This window comes from Crocuta crocuta, unplaced genomic scaffold (genome assembly GCF_008692635.1).
Source record: "Crocuta crocuta isolate KB4526 unplaced genomic scaffold, BGI_CrCroc_1.0 scaffold88, whole genome shotgun sequence".
In the NCBI taxonomy this organism is placed as follows: domain Eukaryota; kingdom Metazoa; phylum Chordata; class Mammalia; order Carnivora; family Hyaenidae; genus Crocuta; species Crocuta crocuta.
Window position 1 is genome coordinate 43,781 of NW_027532420.1, and position 5,662 is coordinate 49,442.

Consider the following 5,662-nt stretch of genomic DNA (forward strand, 5'->3'; position numbering starts at 1 on the left):
CAGCATCCCCACCTGTTGCATACGCGGTGGCCAGCAGGGGGCGCCAAAGCCCTTGGGTTTGAGCTGCAGGGAGCTGCCAGTGCGGCTGAGGGGCCGAGGCCCTGGGAGGAACTGGGGCCCCAGGCCAGGGAGGAACCGCTGGCCCCGCCCAGGGACTCAGTGAAGGCGGCACCGCATTGTGGGGAGTCGAGTTTGAGAGACGAAAGGCAGAGAATGGTCCTGACCCTTTGGAGTTTCCTAGAATATTCTGTGATTTTGTGGCTAACGGTAGGGAATAAAAATCAGCACAAGCAAGAGGACGGAGAAAGGGTTTATCATAAATTGTAAACATTCCAACTAATCCAGTCCATAGAAGTGCATTCAGCTGGCGGCAAATGAGAGTTAAGAAAAAAAAAATGTCATGGATGTAAAATATATACTATATGAAAACAACACATAAATATGTCACAAGTGCAACCATCATAGACGTCAAGCCGGTGACTCACTCCATACTGACTCTTCACAGTTGCTTTTGCGCACGTAAGAAAGGCAGGTGTTTACCCTGCGGGATCGCACGGGAGCCCTGATGGGCCGCAGGTGTGCGCTGTTCGCGGCGCTTCTGTCCTGGGGAGCAGTGGCTGCGGATGCCTCAGCGGGCTGGCTCCATGCGAGCACGTGGGTTAGTGATGGGGAACTGCCAGCTGGGTGTTGGTAACCAAGAACGGAGGGTTACGCTGCGCAGGGGCCGGGTGGGAAGGAGGCCCCGCAGCCCCGGGACCGCAGGCGGTGGGCGCAGGGGGCCAGGTGCGCGCGTCTGCGAACGTTCGAGCCCCTCGTGTGTCGTGCTGCGTTAAATCACAGGCAAGTGACGCGGGAGGTTGCAAAGTAGCTGCATTAAAACTGATACCATTATTTTAAGTGTAAATAATTGCTTCAGGCTGTACTGAGATGAAGGCTGTAGCTGAATGATTTGCTTACTCAGAGGGAAAAGCCCTTGTTAAGGAAAGGAGCCTTGATGACTTGCATCTTGATGGGCATCCAAGGTAAACAAAGCCTGGCTTTTATTTTATTAAATATGGGAGGTTATCCGCTTCGTAAAAAGGCAGTAAGTGTGTTCCCTTCTGGAGAGAGGGAAGGAGGCTCCGATTTGCTCTTTGGGTTCTTGTGAGTAGTTGAGAAAATTTTCCTCAGGTGGATGCAGCTTCTTTTACTTTGTCGAGGAATTTGAAATCTGTGAATTGTATATTCTGACTGTAAGGCAAATATAAGTTAAATCCTTAGATGTCAAATATAACGAAATAGATACAAAGTTGCGTGCAGGAAACTGAAACACCGTGGAAGGATGTAAAAGAGAGTCTGTTTTAAATTGTTATTTATTCTGAGCGAGAAACAGAGAGCACGGGTGGGGGAGGGGCAGAGAGAGGGGTTGGAGAATCCCTAGCAGGCTCACGCTGTCAGCACCAGGGCCTGAGCCAAAAATACAGAGTTAAAGGCTTAATTGACTGAGCCACCCAGGTGCCCCTCACAGAGGGTCTTCATAAATCATGTTCATGACCGGCAGATTCAGTATTGTTCAGATGACACATCGCGTAAGTTTATCAGGAGATTCAGTGTCATCTGAGTCAAAATCCCAGCAAGGTTCTTTTGTAGGTTTCTAAAATTGTTTCTAAAGTTAGAATAACCTCAACACTCATGAAGGAAAAGTCGAAGAGTCCTCCCTCCCTTCAGCTAGTTCCAGAAATTAACCCAAAGGTACATCATGATTAGAGAACGACGCTGGCGATAGACTAGACCCATAGATAAATGGAGCAGAACTGAGGGCCTGAAGAACAGGCCCGTTCACGTAGAGTCACCTGACCCCGGCAGGTTAGTGGGGGATATTCCTGTGAGGAACAACTGCAGCCACCGTTCGACCACGTGGGAAAAGGAACAAATTCCACCACACACCATAACTTACATGAACTTAAAAGTAAAATGCAAACTTAAAAAATGCTAGAAAAAGAAAATATCTACTTGGGTATAGAAGTAGCTTTTTGTATACAACACCAAAAGTATGGTGCATGGAAGAGAAACCTCGATAATGGGGAGTTCCGTCAAAACTAAAATGTTACTCTGCAGAGGATCCTGTTAAGAGAATGAAAGACTTTGCAGACAAGGAGATCTTTGCATAACACATAGCAGAGAAAAAGGATTTGTATGGAAAATATGGTAAAGACTCATAAGAAAGTTAAAGAAAAAAAAAGGTAAAAATACGTAGAGATCTGAAGAGTGACACCAATACAGAACTTAGATAGCAAATTAATAGAAACATTGTCAACATCACTCACTTTTAGGGAAAAGCAAGTTACACGAGTTACCACTTACTACTGCACATTAAGATAACGCTAATATTTAGGAAAATTCAGAAAACATTTTGCTGACTAGCCTGAGGAACCACGAGGACCTCTAGTGGGAAAGAATTAAGACACATGCTTTAGAAGACAGTCTGGTGGGTTTCTCACAATGCAAACATAGTCTCATTGTCTCATCATAATTTAATTGTACTTCTAGATATTCACCCACCCGGTTGTGCCCATGAGGAGCCTGAAATTAAGTCCTCCATTGGAAACAACCTCAGGCTGCACGTAGTCCCAGTACCAGGAAAAGCCTCAGCTGAAGCCACCCTCGGACCGCCCTCAGATCTGCCAATCAAAAGAAATGGGCAACATTCCTGTGGTCTTGGAGACGAGTCAGGGCTGGGAACTGCAGGNCCGAACTTAACGGACACCTCGCAGATACTGAATGGTCAAAACTGTTTCTATGTTATTACTATGGGTGCTGTACAATTATGATTGGTGCTTATGTAATGATGCAAAACGTACAATGTGTGCACGGTAACGCCCCCGTCCTTCCCCCATAAAAACCCTGCTCGCCACTGTTCGGGGTTCCACCTTGGTGCCGCTGTGCCCGGAGACGGGTGAGCCCCTGCTCGAGCTTGTGACAAAGACCCTTTTGTTCTTGCATGGGTGCTGGCTCCTTGGAGGTCTCAGGGGACTCGCGATTCGGGCATAACACCCACACCAAAACAGCACACTAATATGTATAGCAGCTTTATCATGATGGCCCCACACTGGAAGGAGCTAACATGTCCTTCAGTGGGTGAATATATAACCAAAACTTAACAGCTGTGAAATGAAAAACACTCAAGTATGGAGCCACCTGAAGACGTGGGTGAAGGTTACATGCATATTTCTCAGTAGCAGAAGCCAGTCTTAAAATGATACATAATGTATTCTCTGTTTATGTATGATCTCAGGGAAGAGGCAGAACTATAGACATTCTAAATAGATGAGTAGTTTCCAGGGATCTGTGAAAGGAGAAGACTGAGTAAGTGAAACATTCTATATGGCACTTTAATGGTGGTTACCTCCCACTATGCCTTTGTCAAATCCCTTACAATCTCACAGCAAAAATAGTAAAACTTAGTGAGTTTAAATTTGAAAATAATCCTTTGGGAACTAGATTAATCTCATGGTGAAATAAGAATGTTACAGAATAATTTTTTTAATGTTTTATTTATTTCTGAGAGAGAGAGAGAGAGAGAGAGAGACAGCGTGAGCAGGGGAGGGTCAGAGAGAGAGGGAGACACAGACTCTGAAACAGGCTCCATGCTCTGAGCCAGCTGTGTAGGGTCTCTTAACACAAGGTGGTTGGAGTCTACAGACGGTAGTAAAATGAAGGGCGAACCCTTGAGGAAAAATTGTTGGTGATTCAGAATTTGTTTGGATACAACAGATACCATCCCTCTACATATTTACCTAATTTTAGTAAGAGTTTTTAGAGAGTATAGGTAAGCCAGAGTCTCTAGATGCCAAGACAAGCAGAGCTGGGCTAGGAAAACAAAAATTGCAAAATTAAGTTGGAGAATGAGCTACCGATAGTTCAGATAGTTGGGGGAAGGCTTAACGAAGGAACGAAAGCCTGCGGGTTCTCACGCCCGCACCCCCCAGGCCACGCTCCCAGCTTCGTGGCAGCCGTGCGTGGCCCCCGTTCCCGCCGCAGCTTTCGCGTCCCGGTGACGCAAACGTTGCTCTCGGAGATTGTAGTTGTGTGTTCTGACCCCCGGGGGGGCTCCGAAGGGGACGGACTCGGGCCCCCCCTTTCCTGGCGGCCGTAGAACTCTCAGGGGCTGGAGGGCCCACAACAAGTGTGCGGAAAGCTGTAAGCTTAATTCTGCCAAAGAACTGATGAGTCACAGGAAGGTTCAGTAGCCAAATCTCACTGGCTGTGACCGTGGAAATTCAAACCCAGGAGGTCTGGCTCCAGGGTCTGAATTTCTAATCACTAATTTGCCCCCTTCAACCCTGGTTCACGCCTCCATGTGTCCCTGCCTGGTCACAGACCCTGGTCGCCAGGCAGGGCGTCGGAGATCGAGTGCTCACTGCCGTCACACGACTCACCCTGGCTGCAGCGTAAAGTCACTTGTGGATAATTTTTTTTAAATGATCTAGGGGCGCCTGGGTGGCTCAGTTGGTTGGGCGTCCGACTCAGGCTCAGGTCACGATCTCACAGTTCGTGAGTTCGAGCCGGCGTCAGGCTCTGTGCTGACAGCTTGGAGCCTGGAGCCTGCTTTGGATTCTGCGTTTCCCATTGTCTCTGCTCCTCCCCCACTCATGCTGTCTCTCAAAAATACATAAACATTAAAAAAAAATTTTTTTTAAATGATCTAGCAGTTCCAGCCAGAGAGGTGCTCATTAGGGCCCCAGGGGAGTATTTTGGGATCGTGGCAGCTCGGGAGGAAGCACAAGGGCCAGGCCGTCCCTGGAGAGCGTCTCCCCTTGAGCTTGGGTGCAGTATTCGGTTTGGTGAGGGCGGTGCACTTGCAGGCCGTGGGGCGACGCTGGGGAGCCTGCCGCTGTGAGACGCGATGTGGTCTGGAGAAGAGCGCGTCACGGAGCTGACAGGGGCTGCCGTGGTGTCTGACAGGTTAGGGGACTTTCCGGACCAGCTTCGGGCGCAGGACTGCTGGGGGCGCGCGGCAGCGGCCCTGCCTGGGGCTCGGGGAGGCGCCTCGCTCCGGGCTGAGGCCCCGCGAGGAGTGCTCGTGGGATGGACGCCTGCCCACAGGAGCTTCCTGGCCACCTCCGGGGGCCGTGCTGGGTCTGGGACGACCACCGACCACCGCGGGTTTGCCGGCCCCATGCGGTTCCCGGGGGTGCGGGCGGGGTGCAGACACGCCCACGGCTTACACTAGCGTAGTGGGCTACGGCCCGGGCCCTCCAGGCCCCCGTCCCGGCACAGCGAGTAACCTGTCGGCGCGGTGGGGGTTGGGGGACCCCGCTGTGCCTCCAGGGCGATGGGAGCCTGGGATGAGGAGCTCATGGGTGTGGACAGGGGGTCCCAGCGCCCTGCCGAGCCTCTCACCCACACACGAGGGGGCGCAGCTCAGGCCTGGTCACACCTGCACGGAGAAAACTAGCACTTCACCACAGGATTTTTCAGCAACAGGGTTTATTGTTTAAATATTTACAAGTAATAATCTATGGAAAAAATTTCATTTCCTACAAAATTCTGCGTTCAGTATTCCTGGATCACTTTACTTACTATTTTGCACTGAGATGCCACATTTCCCCTGTGACTAATGATTTTCTCAAAGTCCTGAAATAGTTGCTAAATTCTCTGTTATAAAAGGCTCTTGCGGAGG